This window comes from Triticum dicoccoides, chromosome 1B, assembly GCF_002162155.2.
Source record: "Triticum dicoccoides isolate Atlit2015 ecotype Zavitan chromosome 1B, WEW_v2.0, whole genome shotgun sequence".
Lineage (NCBI taxonomy): Eukaryota > Viridiplantae > Streptophyta > Magnoliopsida > Poales > Poaceae > Triticum > Triticum dicoccoides.
This window is the reverse complement of record NC_041381.1, coordinates 72,438,354-72,459,575: the sequence shown is the minus strand read 5'-3', so window position 1 is coordinate 72,459,575 and position 21,222 is coordinate 72,438,354. Positions and strand designations below refer to the sequence as shown.

The 21,222-nt window shown below is 45.3% G+C and overlaps 1 pseudogene; it reads left to right on the top strand.

Moving 5' to 3' along the window:
• The first annotated feature begins 2,963 nt into the window (after positions 1-2,963).
• LOC119350168 overlaps positions 2,964-21,222 on the top strand; it is a 77,902-nt pseudogene continuing 59,643 nt past the window's right edge.

Here is a 21,222-nt window from a genome sequence, read left to right as displayed (position 1 = left end):
TAAGTCATTGCATTAATTCTTATTCATGGTTAGCATCCTTATTGTATCTATACCCATGTGTAAATCATTTGAGTGTACATGCCAGTCGCCTATTCATCCTCAACTAATCATGTCTGTCTATGTACGCTAGGCAGTCGATGTACATGATCCTCTACAAGGCCGATGAGGAAAGTTCCGGTGCCAAAACCGGCAGATCTTGGGTAGGGGGGCCCAAGTTCTGCATTTGAAGATCAATGGTAACAATGGAGAAGGGGCACAGTATTTACCCAGGTTCAGGCCCTCTTAATGGAGGTAAAACCCTAATCCTGCTTGATTATATTTGAGGGGATAGGGGTTACAAGAGTTGATCTACCTCGAGATCGATTCGGCTAACCCTAGCTAGCTAGCCTAACAATGTTGTGATCCTACCTCCGATCTAACCCTCCAGTTTATATAGACACCGGAGGGGCTTAGGGTTGAAGTCAGTTTTACAGAAAGGAATAAAATATCAGGACACCTATACTTGCCATCCACCCATGTGAGAGTCCCCACCGGACACGAGAGATAATCTTCTGTCTTGTATCTTGACGGCCCATCAGTCCGGCCCACATCAATAGACCGGACGCCCGAGGACCCCCGAGTCCAAGACTTCACAGTAGCCCATGAACCTGTCTTCAATGATGATATATTCGGTGCTCAGATTGTCTTCGTCATTGCAAGGCGGGTTCCTTAAAGAATATGCATCGGCTTTCCTCTGTAAAAGAATTGTATCCAACTTTTCATAATAAATACAATCCTTAGCCGCGAAGGCAGAATATATAAAAAATAAGAATAGTGCCTTTGACTGACAACTTTTTTGACGGAGCGTCAGACTTGACCCTCCGGCATTTTGAACCGTTTTCACACCCCCACGTTTAGTGTTTCGAGGCCACACCTCATTGGCACGTCCAATCAATCAGAGATCGTGCCGACTTAATACGGGATTGCATATCAATGGTATTTGGGTAACTCAACAAACCATGGTGCATACCCTCATTGGGAACAGGCGAGGTTTTAAGGCTAGGGGAGCGGGCGCTCGGTATTCACGGCCTATATAAGCGGATAAAGATCCACCTTTTCTATCCCATGCCTTCTTCCTTCCTCAGCCTTCCCATCTTCGAGCTCCAGCGCCCGAGCTTTGATTTTCCCCACCGCCACCAACCTCTCCAGTCATGTTCAGATCCGGCTCTCAAGGCAAGTGGGTGGCCTCCTCCGTGAAGGAGAAGGACATCAAGGAGATCCAGGAGGCGGGTACCTAAGTACGGATATTGCATACAGGATCCCTGCCAAGAAGCAGGTCATCCCCACTCCAGAGCCCGACAAAAGGGTGGTATTCTTCCCCCACTTCCTCCATGGACTAGGGTTTCCACTTCACCCTTTTGTCCGCAGCCTCATGTTCTATTATGGGCTAGATTTCGATGATGTAGCCCCAAACTCCTTCCTCCACATCTCGACGTTTATCATCGTGTGCGAGGCGCTCCTCTGCATCCCCCCCCCCCTCTTCGGCTTTTGGCTCAAAGTCTTCAACGTGAAGCCCAAGGTGGTGGATGGGCAGCATGCGGACTGCGGAGGTGCAATGGTGAGCAAACTCCCCAACGTCACCTGGCCCAAAGGGGCCTTCGTGGAGACTATGAAGATATGGCAGCAGGAGTGGTTCTACATCACCGAACCTCGCGGCGCCAACTGGGCGGCCATTCCTGAGTTTAGATCCAGACCCCCAATGCAACTTGCATCATGGATCAACAAGGGTCCAGACTGGGGGTCAACCGATGAGGTGTTGATGCTGTAAAAGCGCATCAAAAATATTATATAAAAGAACACCACCCATACCGATGTAGTCCAGCTGGTGATGCTATTCTGCCAGACCCTTCCTTGCTAGCGCCAGCCTCTCCATATGTGGGAGTTCAATCTGGAAGGGCCGTGGACCCTACAGCGATTCTTTGGCACGACGCACGAAGATATCTGGAGGCTGTTTTTCAAGGCCCAGAAGTCGTGGCCGGAGACGACCAACGACATCGGCCTCGACTGTGCTCACCCAGCCTCCCCGGTAAGTTTTTCAGTTTCCGAACATAACTTAGTTCAGAAATCACATGGGTGTATTAAGACTTTCATCCTTTATCCAGGGCTGGATGAAGAAGGTGGAGCGGATAAAGTGTCCGGCTCCGCTGCCCGAAGACCCAACTGATCCTCTGCTGACGAGGATGCTGGCTCCGGCGCGGTACCAGGCGCCAGAGAAGAAAGCCAAGAAGAAGGGCAAGGAGGCAGAAAGCGGCCCCCGCCGTAAAGGTCCCCCAGACGCTATGTCCGGGGATTCCGAAGCCTTCTCCTCCCACGAGGGAGATGAAGATGAAAAAGAGGAGGAAGACGAGAGCGACTCTTCCCCTAAGTGGAGGAGGAAGAAAAGAGCAGCCTCCGAAGACCCAGAGGCATAGGCGTCCAAGAGGGGAAGATATCCCTCTCGGACGACTCGGATTCGAACGCCGAAGTCATCCCCGAGCAGCGCCCCAGGTGGAAGCCCCTGGCTGATTCATAAGTATCCAAGGATGCCCTACATATATCGTAGTTTATGATTGTGGCTTTTAATATATTTATATTGTATGCTTTAGTCCGACCCGCGATCTCCCCCAACTATCATCTCCGGGGAACTCGCTAGAGCCGGGGATGGTGGAGAGCGAGATGCCTCAACGGGCTTCTCTGCCAACTGCTATGGATAACACCAAGGCCTCATCTCAAAGAGCCTCTCCAGGCCATGGAGAGACGCGGGAGGCCGTCAACATGGCGCCAGAGGGTAGCACCTCGGCTGCCGAAGACATGGCGGGACCAACCCCCATGGAGACTGATGACGGGGGCCATGACCAATCTGGCCCCCAGCCGAACACTGTTCCGGAGACCCATATGGCTCTGGAATCGGGTAAGCGACACCCTTTGAAGGAGGGGGAGCGTCAATGGCGACCCTCATCAATCCAGAGGCGCTGGATACTTTGGCGGAAGCAATTTGCCGCGCTTCCGTCGTGGAGGAGCACTGTACCCTGATGGGTATGGTGGTTGAGAAGATTCAGTCCGCCAAGAGCGGGCTGAATGAAGCTTTTACCAACCTATTAACAGGCTTCGAGGTATGTGATGTAATATCTCTAACTGATTTTAATAAAGGAATATGTCTATATATAGATAGTAGCCTGCTACCTCTTGAGCACTGCGTTGGTTTTCCCCGAAGAGGAGAGGATGATGCAGTAAAGTAGCGTAAGTATTTCCCTCAGTTTTTGAGAACCAAGGTATCAATCCAGTAGGAGACCACGCACAAGTCCCTCGTACCTACACAAAACGATAGCTACTCGCAACCAACGCGATTAGGGGTTGTCAATCCCTTCATGGTCACTTACGAGAGTGAGATCTGATAGAGATGATAAATAATATTTTTGGTATATTTGATAGATAGATGCAAAGTGAAAAGTAAAAGGCAAAGTAAAAACAAAGCAAGTAAATAAAGCGATAGAGATTGATATGATGAGAATAGACCCGGGGGCCATAGGTTTCACTAGTGGCTTCTCTCAAGAGCATAAGTATTCTATGGTGGGTGAACAAATTACTGTTGAGCAATTGACAGAACTGAGCATAGTTATGAGCATATCTAGGTAATGATCATGTATATAGGCATCACGTCTGAGACAAGTAGATTGAAACAATTCTGCATCTACTACTATTACTCCACTCATCGACAGCCATCCAGCATGCATCTAGAGTACTAAGTTAAAAACAGAGTAACGCCTTAAGCAAGATGACATGATGTAGAGGGATAAATTCATGCAATATGATAAAAACCCCATCTTGTTATCCTCGATGGCAACAATACAATACATGCCTTGCAACCCTTTCTGTCACTGGGTAAGGACACCGCAAGTTTGAACCCAAAGCTAAGCACTTCTCCCATTGCAAGAACTACCAATCTAGTTGGCCAAACCAAACGGATAATTCGAAGAGACTTGCAAAGATAACTCAATCATACATAAAAGAATTCAGAGAAGATTCAAATATTTTCCATAGATAATACTGGATCATAAACCCACAATTCATCGGTCTCAACAAACACACCGCAAAAATAAGATTACATCGAATAGATCTCCACAAGAGAGGGGGGGAACATTGTATTGAGATCCAAAAAGAGAGAAGAAGCCATCTAGCTACTAGCTATGGACCCGAAGGTCTGAAGTTAACTACTCACACTTCATCGAAGAGGCTATGGTGTTGATGTAGAAGCCCTCCATGGTAGATGCCCCCTCCGGCGGAGCTCCGGAACAGGCCCCAAGATGGGATCTCATGGATACAAAAAGTTGCGGCGGTGGAATTAGGTTTTTGGCTCCGTTTCTGATCTGTCGGGGGTACGTAGGTATATATAGGAGGAAGGAGTACGTCGGTGGAGCAACAGAGGGCCCACGAGGTAGGGGGCGCGCCTAGGGGTGGGGGGGGGGGGGCGCCCCCACCCTCGTGACCTCCTCGGCTACTTCTTGGAGTAGGGTCCAAGTCTCCTGGATCACGTTCGGTGAGAAAATCACGTTCCCGAAGGTTTCATTCCGTTTGGACTCCGTTTGATATTCCGTTTCTTCGAAACACTGAAATAGGCAAAAAACAGCAATTCTGGGCTGGGCCTCCGGTTAATAGGTTAGTCCCAAAAATAATATAAAAGTGTAAAATAAAGCCCAATATAGTCCAAAACAGTAGATAAAGTAGCATGGAGCAATAAAAAATTATAGATACGTTGGAGACGTATCAACCATCCCCAAGCTTAATTCCTGCTCGTCCTCGAGTAGGTAAATGATAAAAAAGAATTTTTGATGCGGAGTGATACTTTGGCATAATTTCAATGTAAATCTTTTTAATTGTGGCATGAATATTCAGATCTGAAAGATTCAAGACAAAAGTTCATATTGACATAAAAGTAATAATACTTCAAGCATACTAATCAAAGCAATTATGTCTTCTCAAAATAACATGGCTAAAGAAAGTTATCCCTACAAAATCATATAGTTTGGCTGTTGCTCTATCTTCATCACACAAAGTATTTAATCATGCACAACCCCGATGACAAGACAAGCAATTATTTCATACTTTAGTAATCTCAAAACTCTTTCAACTTTCACGCAATACATGAGCATGAGCCATGGACATAGCACTATAGGTGGAATAGAATGGTGGTTGTGGAGAAGACAAAAAAGGAGAAGATAGTCTCACATCAACTAGGCGTATCAACGGGCTATGGAGATGCCCATCAATAGATATCAATGTGAGTGAGTAGGGATTGCCATGCAACGGATGCACTAGAGCTATAAGTATATGAAAGCTCAACAAAAGAAACTAAGTGGGTGTGCATCCAACTTGCTTTCTCACGAAGACCTAGGGCACTTTTGAGGAAGCCCATCATTGGAACATACAAGCAAAGTTCTATAATGAAAAAATCCCACTAGTATATGAAAGTGACAACATATGAGACTCTCTTATTATGAAGATTATGGTGCTACTTTGAAGCACAAGTGTGGTAAAAGGATAGTAGCGTTGTCCCTTCTCTCTTTTTCTCTCATTTTTTTTGTTTTTTTTGTTTGGGCCTTTTTTTTATGGCCTCTTTTTTTTCGTCCGGAGTCTCATCCCGACTTATGGGGGAATCATAGTCTCCATCATCCTTTCCTCACTGGGACAATGCTCTAATAATGATGATCATCACACTTTTATTTTTCTTACAACTCAACAATTACAACTCGATACTTAGAACAAATTATGACTCTATATGAATGCCTCCGGCGGTGTACCGGGATATGCAATGAATCAAGAGCGACATGTATGAAAATTATGAAGGTGGCCTTGCCACAAATACAATGTCAACTACATGTTCATGCAAAAAGCAATATGACAATGATGGAGCGTGTCATAATAAACGGAACGGTGGAAAGTTGCATGGCAATATATCTCGGAATGGCTATGGAAATGCCATAATAGGTAGGTATGGTGGCTGTTTTGAGGAAGGTATATGGTGGGTGTATGATACCGGCGAAAAGTGCGCGGTATTAGAGAGGCTAGCAAAGGCGGAAGGGTGAGAGTGCGTATAATCCATGGACTCAACATTAGTCATAAGAACTCATGCACTTGTTGCAACAATTTAGAAGTCATCAAAAACCAAAGCACTACGCGTATGCTCCTAGGGGATAGATTGGTAGGAAAAGACCATCGCTCGTCCCCGACCGCCACTCATAAGGAAGACAATCAATAAATAAAATTGTGCTCCAACTTCATCACAAAGCGGTTCACCATACATGCATGCTACGGGAATCACAAACTTCAACACAAGCATTCTTTAAATTCATAATCACCCAACTAGAATTACTTTGATATTATCACCTCCATATCTCAAAACAAGTATCAAGCATCAAAGTTATCTTAGTATTCAACGCACTCAAAAGAAAGTTTCACATATCTTGAATACCAAGTATATTATCATTAAGCAAATTACCATGCTAATAATGACTCTCAAAATAATCTAAGTGAAGCATGAGAGATCAATAGTTTCTTTAAAACAAATCCACCACCATGCTCTAAAAGATCTAAGTGAAGTACTAGAGAAAAAAAATATCACGCTCAAAGATATAAGTGAAGCACTATGAGCAAAACTATCAAGCTCAAAAGATATAAGTGAAGCACATAGAGTATTCTAGCAAATTCCAATTCATGTATGGCTCTCTCAAAAGGTGTGTACAGCAAGGATGATTGTGGTAAACTAACAAGCAAAGACACAAATGATACAAGACACTCCAAGCAAAACACATAACATGTGGTGAATAAAAATATAGCTCCAAGTAAATTACCGATGGAAGTAGAAGAAAGAGGGGATGCCTTCCGGGGCATCCCCAAGCTTTGACTTTTTGGTGTCCTTGGATTATCTTGGGGGTGCCATGGGCATCCCCAAGCTTAGGCTCTTGCCACTCCTTGTTCCATAATCCGTCAAAAGAATTCACCCAAAACTTGAAAACTTCACAACACAAAACTCAATAGAAATCTCGTGAGCTCCGTTAGTGAAAGAAAACAAAAGACTACTTCAAGGTACTGTAATGAACTCATTCTTTATTTATATTGGTGTTAAACCTACTGTATTCCACCTTCTCTATGGATTAGAAACTATTTTACTAGCCATAGATTCATCAAAATAAGCAAACAACACACGCAAAACAGAATCTGTCAAAAACAAAACAGTATGTAGCAATCTGTAACTAACGCAAACTTCTGGAACACTAAAACTTCTACCAAAATAGGAAGTCCCAGAAATTTTTTCTATTGAATAGCATCAAAAAGAATCAATGCAAAAGCACGTTCCCGTGATTTAACAAAATTATATTTGTGCATGCAAAGTTTCTGTTTTTCAGCAGAATCAAATCAACTATCATTGTATGTTATCCTATAGGTTCTACTTGGCACAAACACTAATTAAAACATAAAACCACATCCAAACAGATGCTAGATGGATTATTTATTACTAAACGCAAGCAAAAACAAAAAACAAAAATAAAATTGGGTTGCCTCCCAACAAGTGCTATCGTTTAACGCCCCTAGCTAGGCATAGATATGTCAATGATGCTCACAAGAAAGACAAGAATTGAAGCACAAAGAGAGCATCATAAAACACGTGATAAACACATCTAAGTCTAACATACTTCCTATGCATAGGCATCTTATAGGCAAACAAATTATCAAGGCAAGCAAAAACTAGCATATGCAAGGAGGCGGAAAGAAACAATAGCAGTCTCAACATAACGAGAGGTAATTTATTATCATGAAAATTTCTACGACCATATTTTACTATCTCATAATAATTACATGTGGGATCATAAGAAAATTCAACAAAATAGCTATCACATAAAATATTTTCAACACGATCCACATGCATGCAAAGTTGACACTCTTCCGGAATATTGGGATTAACATTAACTAAAGTCATGACCTCTCCAAACCCACTTTTATCAAAAATTTCATAAGATTGAATATTCTCCAAATATGTGGGATCTAGAGTTGACACTCTTCCAAACCCACTTTCAATATTATTGCAAACAATATTATCAATCTCATATTCATCATGGGGATTAAATAAATTTTCAAGATCATAAGAAGAATCACCCCAATCATGATCATTGCAACAAGTAGTAGACATAGAAAAACTTGCATCCCCAAGCTTAGGGTTTTGCATATTATCAGCACAATTGACATCAAGAGAATTTATAGTAAAATCATTTAAATCATGCTTTTCGTTGAGGGAGCTATCAAGCATGGGTGTAATAGCAACGATCTCATTTTTAACATAAGGAACTATAGCAAATTCGTCTTCATAAATATTGGCTTCATGGCCACAAGAATAGCAAGCATCATGTTCATCAAGGGATATTTCAATCAAATCATCGGAATCATCATTTTGTATAGATTCATGCATATCACAGTTTCTTCCAAAGCAACGGTCATTCTTTCAATAAATTCTTGGACATAGACATTATGAGCAAGGTTTTCATTGCAATATTTAAGTATGACGGAATTTTCAGATTTGTTGAGAGTAAAATCATACTTTTCAATCAAAGAAGCAACTTCATGAGCACCCTTAAAAGCGACAAATTCTTTAATTTGTTCGATATCATAGTAACTATAAACACCCTTTGCACAAGAAGATAATATTTCATTATCATTGAACTCACATAGGTAGGGAAGGTGTTTTTTAGGGTTCTTAGAGCAACAAGTAAAATCACACATTTCACAAAGATTCCACGCATATCATAGCAAACTATTTATATGATACCGTAAGAGTCTCCCTTTTTCAGACAAACGATGACACACAAAATGAGCATGCTCAACTAAAGATTTCCCATCAACTAGGCTAGTTGGGGTTTCAGCACGAGCGCGTAAGGATAGAAGATGATCCAAGTAGAACACTTTAAGTGGATCCATATCAATAGATTTTTAGCAAGCAAAGATGCAAGCATATAGAAGGCACAAGGAAACACAAACAAAGATACATACGGGAAGAAGGCGAACGAAAAAGAGAGGGCGAATAAAACGGCAAGGGTGAAGTGCGGGAGAGGAAAACGAGAGGCAAATAATGTAATGCGAGAGATAGGGATTGTGATGGGTACTTGGTATGGTTGACTTGCTTGCGTGAGCCTCCCCGGAACGGCGCCAGAAATTCTTCTTGCTACCTCTTGAGCACTGTGTTAGTTTTCCCCAAAGAGGAGAGGATGATGCAGTAAAGTAGCGTAAGTATTTCCCTCAGTTTTTGAGAACCAAGGTATCAATCCAGTAGGAGACCATGCACAAGTCCCTCGTACCTACACAAAACGATAGCTACTCGCAACCAACGCGATTAGGGGTTGTCAATCCCTTCATGGTCACTTACGAGAGTGAGATCTGATAGAGATGATAAATAATATTTTTGGTATTTTTGATAGATAGATGCAAAGTGAAAAGTAAAAGGCAAAGTAAAAACAAAGCAAGTAAATAAAGCGATAGAGATTGATATGATGAGAATAGACTCGGGGGCCATAGGTTTCACTAGTGGCTTCTCTCAAGAGCATAAGTATTCTACGGTGGGTGAACAAATTACTGTTGAGCAATTGACAGAACTGAGCATAGTTATGAGCATATCTAGGTAATGATCATGTATATAGGCATCACGTCCGACACAAGTAGATCGAAGCGATTCTACATCTACTACTATTACTCCACTCATCGACCGCCATCCAGCATGCATCTAGAGTATTAAGTTAAAAACAGAGTAACGCCTTAAGCAAGATGACATGATGTAGAGGGATAAATTCATGCAATATGATAAAAACCCCATCTTGTTATCCTCGATGGCAACAATACAATACGTGCCTTGCAACCCTTTCTGTCACTGGGTAAGGACACCGCAAGATTGAACCCAAAGCTAAGCACTTCTCCCATTGCAAGAACTACCAATCTAGTTGGCCAAACCAAACGGATAATTCAAAGAGACTTGCAAAGATAACTCAATCATACATAAAAGAATTCAGAGAAGATTCAACTATTTTCCATAGATAATACTGGATCATAAACCCACAATTCATCGGTCTCAACAAACACACCGCAAAAAGAAGATTACATCGAATAGATCTCCACAAGAGAGGGGGAGAACATTGTATTGAGATCCAAAAAGAGAGAAGAAGCCATCTAGCTACTAGCTAGACCCGAAGGTCTGAAGTAAACTACTCACACTTCATCGGAGAGGCTATGGTGTTGATATAGAAGCCCTCCGTGGTAGATGCCCCCTCCGGCGGAGCTCCGGAACAGGCCACAAGATGGGATCTCGTGGATACAGAAAGTTGCGGTGATGGAATTAGGTTTTTGGCTACGTTTATGATCTGTCGGGGGTACATAGGTATATATAAGAGGAAGGAGTACGTCGGTGGAGCAACAGAGGGCCCACGAGGTAGGAGGGCACACCCAGGGCCCCCCCACCCTCGTGACTTCCTCGGTTACTTCTTGGAGCAGGGTCCAGGTCTCCTAGATCACGTTCGGTGAGAAAATCACATTCCCGAAGGTTTCATTCCGTTTGGACTCCGTTTGATATTCCGTTTCTTCGAAACACTGAAATAGGCAAAAAAACAGCAATTCTGGGCTGGGCCTCCGGTTAATAGGTTAGTCCCAAAAATAATATAGAAGTGTAAAATAAAGTCCAATATAGTCCAAAACAGTAGATAAAGTAGCATGGAGCAATCAAAAATTATAGATACGTTGGAGACGTATCATAGCCCCTGAGACTCTGTCCAGTTCTGGCAAAGCCGGACAGAGGATCACATAGTGTTCGGATGAGGTGACATTTTACTCTATTGTGCAACAGGCTTCCCTGCTGGTGGCGAGCGCCCAGGCCGCCGAAGTTTCTAAGCTCACTCGGAATCTGCGGCTGGCTGATGAAGAAGTAATCAGCATCAACAAGCGGTTTGAGGAGACGCAAGGTATGCGTGCATTGAGTATATATCTCCAATTGTATATGTGTTAGTTGTTTGAAACAGACTAAAACATGTTTTAACTATGCTCGCAGTTGGCACCGATGAGGTCGAGTCCCTCAAAAGCGCCCTCGCCGAAGCCAAGAGGGAGGTAGAGGCGAGCAAGGTGGCCACGGACAAGGCGGCCAAAAGCTTAGAGGAGGAGCAGACAACCTGCCAACAACATGAGGCGCGGGTGAGTGAGGTTAAGAAAGAGCTCAAGGACGCCATTGCTAGATGCGAGTCCTTGGAACATATGAGTTTGGAGCAAGCCTTCGAGCTCAACAAAGCCTATGAGAGCCTGAAGGAAGCTTGGGCTGATGCCCAAGACGCTCAACAAGATATCCAAGAGGCGAGGCGGATTGCGGCTGGTAAGGCCTTTATTATGTAGAGTAGGTATGCCAGTAGAAGATATATTTTACTAACCCTAGTTCGGAGTTCTTTAGGCGCCTTTGCCGACCTGCCAAGGATCATTGCGGAGTCCACCGCATTGTTCCAAGCCGAAGAGGGCAGCTCAACAGAGAAGCTATTCTGGTCACAGTACCTTACACGAGAGCTTCTAGTGCCCCTGACCGACCAGATGAAGCAGCTTTTCGAACTACATAGGGTAGCCGGCCTGGCCATGAAGGACGTAATAGTCCGTCTGTGGCCAGCCGAAGCCGTACCCAGCAGCCATTTTGGGCTCGTGAAGAGGTTGGTGGAGGCACTTCCTCGGATTGATGCCCTTACGCGGTCATCCTGTATTGAGGGTGCTCGGATGGCCTTTGCCCGTGTGAAGGTTCAGTGGGCGAAGATGAAAGCCACCGAGATTGCCACCGCAGGACCACCTGAGGGCAAGGAGCACCGACGGCTAGAGAGGTACTTCGACGAGGTCCTCGAGGGAGCTTGTATTGTAGAAGGCCAGTGCTCCAAGGACATAATCTTTGAGTAGTTGTGTCCGGTTGTAAGAGTTATGTAATAAACTCGCAATGTATGGTAGTTATGATTATGCTTTATTATCAGTTTATCCTCCTATTTTGTTGTTTATATATATATATATATATATATATATATATGAAAGTTTACCAGTCGTCGGCTTCAGCCTCCACGTAGATACTACAGGGGTGTTCGGGACCGCGTGACCACACTTTATCCAACATCTTGGTCCGATGTAGGAGGTGTATTGCAAAGGGAACCAGGCAATCAGACTATGTGGTTTTAGTACTTTCACTTTAGCCATAAGAGTCCATTGGTGGTGCTAGGTACTAGCCCCTTGTTGCATGATCGGCAATCTGGAGTGCGGCACCTTTGCAACCCGGCTGGTCAAAAGAACCCATCCCCTCGTATAACATGGCATAAATTGCGAATGATTCATAGTATAACACTGAGTCACCGGATCGCTGCCCGCTCTCGCTTATCATGACAGTCAGTTTTCAACTTTCTCTACTGAGGTACTTGACCGGACGAACCGGAAATACAATCGCAGTAGGTCTCCCTTTACTACCTTAGCCAAACTTGCAGAACGTAAGGTGGCAAACACAGTAGCCAGTCAACCCAACTATAGACCAAAGACATGATTCAGAGCGGATGCATATAATGCAATATCCGAGACGCCGAAGAGTTCCCTATAAGTGTTTGGACTTAAGAATTTAGCGGGGCCGAATACAGCCCCTAGTATGAAGACCGTGTCGAACCATGTGTGTTAGTAGAACGTAAGGAATAGCGCAGATGACAAGGAAAAAATCTATCACCCAACCAACAAGGTGGTAATCATCTATGCCCTTTATATCTTTATTGATATTTCGATGACAGACACTGTTGTTCAATACTAAGGTCATATTACATGCCCGAAAGAGAAAATTTTACATAAGGGAAAATCTAGCACATGGTCTAAAAACCCAAAGTTCGGAAAAGAAACTCCAATGATGCCCTGCCGCACGTCTGTGCCTTTCCTTCTTAGTAGTGAGTCCTTTGAGAGGAGCATTTGATGATTGGGACGTGCTAGCCTTAAAAGGATCTCCTGCGACAATCATCTTGTAAGTAGGGCTCTCGATGAACCTGCGTTAAAAGGAAAAGGGTGTATGCGGTCCATTTATGGTCAAGCCATGTAATGGACCTATTCCGCAGCGTGCCTCCGGCGTCGCCCAGGGTATTTTTAGTGCATAATTATGTATGCGTGGTACATGAGCCGCAACCTGGTGGGGCGATCGGCGGAGGCCGAACTGCTAACCAGTGTCTGGACCCACTGATTTATGCGCGGACCGGTCTCGTTTGGATACGTCATTGGCTTTAGCGGCCTGTGAACTGCTCGGCTTGATAAGGCTGTTATACACTTCGGCTGCAAGGGCCACTGTGTGTTCTTCAGTACAGAGTGAGCTCTCCATATTACCATTGACTATAATAACGCCCCGAGGTCCGGGCATTTTGAGCTTCAAGTAAGCATAATGCGAGACTGCGTTAAAGCGGGCGGAGGTAGTTTGTCCGAGCAGCGCATGCTAACCACTGCGGAAAGGGACGATGTCGAAGATTAACTCTTCGCTGCGAAAGTTATCTAGGGAGACAAATACTACCTCCAGTGTAATTGCGCCCGTACAACGGTCCTCCACTCCTGGTATCACACCTTTAAAGGTAGTGTTACTAGGCTTGATTCGTGATGGGTCAATTACCATCTTACGGATAGTATCTTGATAGATCAAGTTGAGACTGCTTCCTCCATCCATAAGGATTCTAGTGAGGTGGTATCTGTCGATGATTGGATCAAGAACCAAGGTGGCGGAACCCCCGTGATGGATACTAGTTGGGTGGTCCCTGCGATCAAAAGTGATCGGACATGCTGACCATGGGTTAAACTTGGGGGCGATAGGCTCTACGGCATAGATGTCCCGTAATGCGCCTTTGTGCTTCCTTTTGGGGATGTGAGTGACATATATCATGTTCACTGTCTTCACGTCAGGGGGGGGATTGTTTCTAACCCCTGGTGTTTGACTGACGGATGATGCGGAGCATCCCATGCTCATCCCCATGTACACTCTGACTACTCTCCGAGCCCCAAGAGGACATATGACGAGACCTCTAACATACGCCATTGGACACAAGGTGAACCCGTTCCTAAATGCTTCCCCTTTACAGTTGTACGAGAAATGGTTGCTACCTAATGCAAAGACACTATGTATGCTCAGGAACCGAGGAGTCAACCATGGAGATGCTCGAAGCATAGGACAAGTCCACACGGAAGCGGATCAAGAAGTGCCTCAAGTGGAGTCGTCACGGAGCTATAGCGGCCGGACATCCGGCAGGAGCCCAGACATCCGGCGCCACCAACCAGAAGAAGACCAGAGAGAGACGGACGCCACGCAACTCTACAACGGCTGGACATCCGGCCGATCCCCAGACATCCGGCGCCCCGCGGGGCCGAACATCCGGCACCTGCCCGGAATTCTGGCGCAGGCTATCCAGAGAGCACTGAAACTGACTCCACCAGTCCGGACATCCGGCCCACTAGCCCGGACATCCGACGCCTCAAGAAGGCCCGGACATCCGGCACCCCTGCGTGCGTGCAGTGCATCTGGGCCGAGGCCCATGTACCCCTTTGCCCCTTAGACTATATATACCCCCCCACCTCATCCTAGTTAGGGTTAGCATTGGTTTAGCTCATTTGAGATAGAGCTTTGCTCATCCATACGGATCTCCTCCTCGTGAGAGACCGCGGCCTCTTCGGAGAAGATCCACCTGGATTGAAGACCTCCATCCGGAGAAGACCATCATCAAGACCTCCTCACAGAGAAGAACTGGTTACACTTTGTATCGTCCCTTGTTGGATTTGGATCTTGTATCCTTTTGTGTTTCGATGATCTAGCGCATGTGTGACTTTGTTCTTGTTGGTTGAGTGTTCTCATGTGTTTTGTCTCGTTCCCCTCCTCGTGTTCTTCATGATCCTCGTAGGGATCCTCTCCAAACGTGAAAGATTGGCCCCTAGGGTTCCGCCCTACAACATCTTGGTATCATGAGCCACGTTGATCATGTTTTTGGAGCCCCTACCTTTTGTTTTCTAGCTTGATTTTGTTGATTTCGTCCTAAATCCGAAAATCCCCACCAAAAATAGCCCCCAAATTTTTTGTGATTTGTTGGTTTGATGATGTTTTGTTGATTTAAGATCGATGGATTTGCTTGGGTTCAAGTGGATCTAGCATCTCCCCAAGTTTCCCCACTTCCCATCCACGAAATCTCTCCAATTTTTGCCCCCTAAATCATCAATTTCCGCCCCAAAATTGAGTTCCTCGAGTTCATCCTCGGATTTGGAGCCCGGACATCTGGCCCGACCCCCGGACATCGACCCATTAGCCCGGACATCCGGCTCCTGGAGCGCATTTTTGCACGCGGTTCTGGACATCAGGTCCCGGAAATCCGGCCCGAGCCCCGGATGTCCGGCCCCTGGCATTTCAGCCTTTCCCGTTTCACCGTTTTGCCCATAACTTTCACATCCGGAGTTCGATTTTCGTGTTATTTAGCTCATTGAGTAGCTATTGACACCCCCTTCCATCTAGATAGGTTGCAACACCATTTGACTCCATAAATTGTTTGAAAATTTGGCAAGTTTGCCTAGGCCCTCCACCATATCATCCACATTACCACCACCGACTTCCGCAACCTAACCCATTTCGTTCCCCATAGCATTAGTGGTTGCTTGAGTAGTGATTCGAGTCTCCTAAGGTGTTTTGGCTACATAGGGACAGTTGCTTCTTCTTCAACCACCACCATCATAATTTCCACATAGGCTTGCCCAACATACACTTCCGCCACCCCAACTTAACGCAATTTTGTTTGAGCTTGTTTGAGTTGTGGCTTGTGTCTCCTAAGGTGTTTCGGCTACTTAAGGACGACAACTTCAACTCCGACACATGTATAGCCCATCATTTCACTTCCGCATTGCCAAGTGCAAACCACCACCGCTTTCCGCTACCACCATTTTGACATTTGACGTTTGAGATTTTGAGCTCGTGGTTTTTCCGTTTCCTAAGGTGTTTCAGCTACTTAGGGACGAGTCTCCATTATCTTGGTTTCTACATCAAGAACACCGCCACTCATCATCGCCACAAACGGTAACCTCCACATCATCTCGGTATCGTGGTATCCCTCCATTGTATATTCCCCTTGCCATTGCACTGTTAACCCCTAGCCCATTTTGCGTTACTTGCCTATCGAGACTAGCCATTTGTGTATTGCCGGCAACATTACTTGTGCACATTAGTGATCATATTTCCCATAGCATACATACCATATCATCGTGGTGCATATAGTGGTATCATATCTTGTGTCACAAGTTTGTTCCCGCATATACACTATTGCTATCTTGGTTTGTGCATTGTGCAAAAGTGGCCATAAAAAAAGAAAGAAATAAAGCTTTTAAGCAAAAAGAAAGAGAGCAAAGAAACTTGTAAGCAAGTGCCATAGCATCATACCACATTGCATATAAGATTGTCATATCCGATCATCTTGGATCATCTTGTTAAACACCAGAACAATACATACATAGCATACTTGGGATAACAGTCCATATATTTTGCATCTTATAGGTTGTGCACAAGTGTCGTATCCGCCTATAGAGCAATCGTGCTAGCGTCTCTCTTGAGTTGTGCAACACGAGCGTTTTCCGTGGATTCCACATTTTGTGCTCATTCCTTGGTTGCACGACCCCATTTATCTATCTGTGTGTGTGTTTCCCTGTACCTTTCATTGCTATTGGTCTACTTGTTTCGCTTGCAAATTTGTGAATCTTTTTCAACATTATTGACTCTTGCTAACATTTTGCATCAAATGTTTGTGCCACTATCCTCACCGAGCTCCACCATAAGCTTTACTTGTGTAGGTGTGAGAATCGACAAGAATTGGTACCAATTGTGCAATTTCCTTGTTACACATTTGAGTGATCATTGATCCATCTTCAACATTGGTCAAGGTACATTTGGTCTAGTTCTTCTCTTTCTCCCACTCATACTTGCTCTAGTCTTGTGATGGATAGGCAAGGCATTTCATCTCCGGTCTACGACAACAACGACGGCGTGAACAACTACATCACCAAAGCGTCCATCTTCGATCTACAACGACAAATGCAAGGCGCACAATCAAGATTGCGAGAGCGCATCGAGAACATCTCCATCGACATTCGTCACTCCGAAGCAAGGAAAAGGGACTACATCGACAAGAAGCTTTCCACACATAAAGAGGAGAAAGATGCAAGGATGGAGGAGATTCGGGCCTTGATCAAGTCTACTTCCCCTTCATCATCCTCAAAGCGGCGACGTTCAAGCCACAAGTCTTCGGAGCGCGAAAATGATACAAGCGCAATTCGTCCACGTCCACATCTCCATGGCGACCACCATCACGTTCGTGATCAACATCGTCATGAAGGGCAAGTCACCTCCAAGCATCATGTGCACGACAACGATGAACGCCTACGAGCTCAAGCATGACAACGACATCATCATCATGAAGATGCTCCACAAGCGCAAATGCACAAGTCACAACAAGGCCTACTTCACGCCAAGTCCAAGCTTCATGAGCACAAGAGAAGACCGCGAGACGAGCACCACCAAGACGGAGCGATGGCTACACCAACCACTTCAGGCATCTTCTCCAAGTGTTCTCAAGGCATCTTCGCCTTTGGACGTACGACATCTTCGCCTACTTCCCACGGGTACGCCTATAACGACTTCCTCAATTCCAAGGCGACCACCTATGAGCGAGGGCGTCACTTCCATCTTCGGAAGCCCCTCAAGGAAGATGGCCGAGCATAGGAAATTCCCTTCGGTCATGGAGACAAGCTACGAGGTGCCACATCATATGGACCTCCAACAACAAGACGGTGACAAGAATGTCGAGCAAGGGACATCCCCTTCGACCACGGCGACAAGCGCGAACCTCTTTAACAACATGAAGATGACGCCCATATTGGACTCATACTCCGAGTCAAGCTACACGATCGTGCATGGAGACATTTGTTGGAGAACGTAGCAGAAATTCAAAATTTTCCTACGTGTCACCAAGATCTATCTATGGAGAAACCAGCAACGAAGGGAAGGAGAGTGCATCTACATACCCTTGTAGATCGCTAAGCGGAAGCGTTCAAGAGAACAAGGTTGAAGGAGTCGTACTCGTCGTGATCCAAATCACCGGAGATCCTAGTGCCGAACGGACGACACCTCCGCGTTCAACACACGTACAACCCGGCGACATCTCCCATGCCTTGATCCAGCAAGGACAGAGGGAGAGGTTGAGGAAGACTCCATCCAGCAGTAGCACAACGGCGTGGTGGTGGTGGAGGAGTGTGGCAATCCTGCAGGGCTTCGCCAAGCACCGCGGGAGAGGAGGAGTAAGAGAGGTAGGGCTGCGCCAAGAGGGAGAGGTTCTCATGTCTCTGGAACCACCAAAACCCCCACTATTTATAGGAGGAGGGGAGGTGGCTGCGCCCCCATCTAGGGTTCCCACCCTAGGGGTGCGGCAGCCCTAGATGGGACTTGGAGGGGGCGGCCAAGAGGGGGAGAGAGGGGGCGCGCCCTAGGGTGGGCCTATAGGCCCATCTGCGCCTAGGGTTTCCCCTCTCCCCTCCTAGATGCGCCTTGGGCAAGGGTGGGAGGTGCACCAGCCCACTCTGGGGATGGTCCCTTTCCACACTAGGCCCATGCAAGCCTCCGGGGCTGGTGGCCCCTCCCGGTGGACCCCAGAACCCTTCCGGTGGTCCCGATACATTACCGGTGACCCCCGAAACACTTCCGGTGGCCAAAACCTCACTTCCTATATATTATTCTTTACCTCCGGACCATTCCGGAACTCCTCGTGACGTCCGGGATCTCATCCAGGACTCCGAACAACATTCGGTAACCACATACAAAACTTCCTTTATAACCCTAGCGTCATCGAACCTTAAGTGTGTAGACCATACGGGTTCGGGAATCATGCAGACATGACCGAGACGTTCTCTGGTCAATAACCAACAGCGGGATCTGGATACCCATGTTGGCTCCCACATGTTCCACGATGATCTCATCGGATGCACCACGATATCAAGGACTCAATCGATCTCGTATACAATTCCCTTTGTCTGGCGGTATTGTACTTGCCCGAGATTCGATCGTCGGTATGCCGATACCTTGTTCAATCTCGTTACCGGAAAGTCTCTTTACTCGTTCCGTAACACATCATCCCGTGATCAACCCCTTGGTCACATTGTGCAAATTATGATGATGTCCTACCGAGTGGGCCCAGAGATACCTCTCCGTCACACGGAGTGACAAATCCCAGTCTCGATTCGTGCCAACCCAACAGACACTTTCGGAGATACCTGTAGTGCACCTTTATAGTCACCCAGTTACGTTGTGACGTTTGGTACACCCAAAGCATTCCTACGGTATCCGGGAGTTGCGCAATCTCATGGTCTAAGGAAATGATACTTGACATTAGAAAAGCTTTAGCATACGAACTACACGATCTTTGTGCTAGGCTTGGGATTGGGTCTTGTCCATCACATCATTCTCCTAATGATGTGATCCCGTTATCAATGACATCCAATGTCCACGGTCAGGAAACCATAACCATCTATTAAACAACGAGCTAGTCAACTAGAGGCTTACTAGGGACATGGTGTTGTCTATGTACCCACACATGTATCTGAGTTTCCTGTCAATACAATTATAGCATGGATAATAAACGATTATCATGAACAAGGAAATATAATAATAACTTATTTATTATTGCCTCTAGGGCATATTTCCAACAGTCTCCCACTTGCACTAGAGTCAATAATCTAGTTCACATTGCTATGTGATTAACACTGATAAGTCACATCGCCATGTGACCAACATCCAAAGAGTTTACTAGTGTCACTAAACTAGTTCACATAACCATGTGATTAAGACTCAATGAGTTCTGGGGTTTGATCATGTTTTCCTTGTGAGAGAAGTTTTAGTCAACGGGTGTGCCGTATTCAAATCCGTATGTACTTCACAATTCTCTATGTCATATTGTAAATGCTACTTCTATGCTCCACTTGAAGCTATTCCAACTGGTTGCTCCACTATACGTATCCGGTTTGCTACTCAGAGTCATTCGGATAGGTGTTAAAGCTTGCATCGACGTAACCCTTTACGCCGAACTCTTTATCACCTCCATAATCGAGAAACGTGTCCTTATTTACTCCAAGGACAATTTTGACCGCTGTCCAATGATCCATTCCTGGATCATTCTTGTACCCCTTGACTAACTCATGGCAAGGCACACTTCCGGTGCGGTACACAGCATACCATACTATAGAGCCTACGTCTGAAGCATAGGGGACGACATTCGTATTTTCCCTCTCTTCTGCCGTGGTCGAGCTTTAACTCTTAACTTCATACCTTACAACTCAGGCAAGAACTCCTTCTTTGACTGATCCATCTTGAACACCTTCAAGATCATGTCAAGGTATGTGCTCATTTTGAAAGTACCATTAAGCGTTTTGATCCATCTTCATAGATCTTGATGCTCACTGTTCAAGTAGCTTAATCCAGGTTTTCTATTGAAAAACCCCTTTCAAATAACCCTATATGCTTTCCAGATCAACAATATGTCGACAACATATACTCATCATTTCTGATCAACAATATGTCGACAACATATACTCATCAGAAATTCTATAGTGCTCCCACTCACTTCTTTGGAAATACAAGTTTCTCATAAACTTTGTATAAACCCAAAATCTTTGATCATCTTATCAAAGTGCATATTCCAACTCCGAGATGCTTACTCCAGTCCATGGAAGGATCACTGGAGCTAGCATACCTTTTAGCATCCTTAGGATCGACAAAAACCTTCTGATTGTATCACATACAACCTTTCCTTACGAAAACTGGTAAGGAAACTCGTTTTGACATCCATCTGCTAGATTTCATAAATGCAGCTAATGCTAACATGATTCCGACGGACTTAAGCATCGCTATAGATGAGAAAGTCTCATCGTAGTCAACTCCTTGAACTTGTGAAAAACTCTTCGCCACAAGTCGAGCTTCATAGACGGTGACATTACCGTCCACATCCGTCTTCTTCTTAAAGATCCATTTGTCTCAATGGTTTGCCGATCATCGGGCAAGTCCACCAAAGTCCATGCTTTGTTCTGATACATGGATCCTATCTCGGATTTCATGGCTCCTAACCATTTGTCGGAATTTGGGCC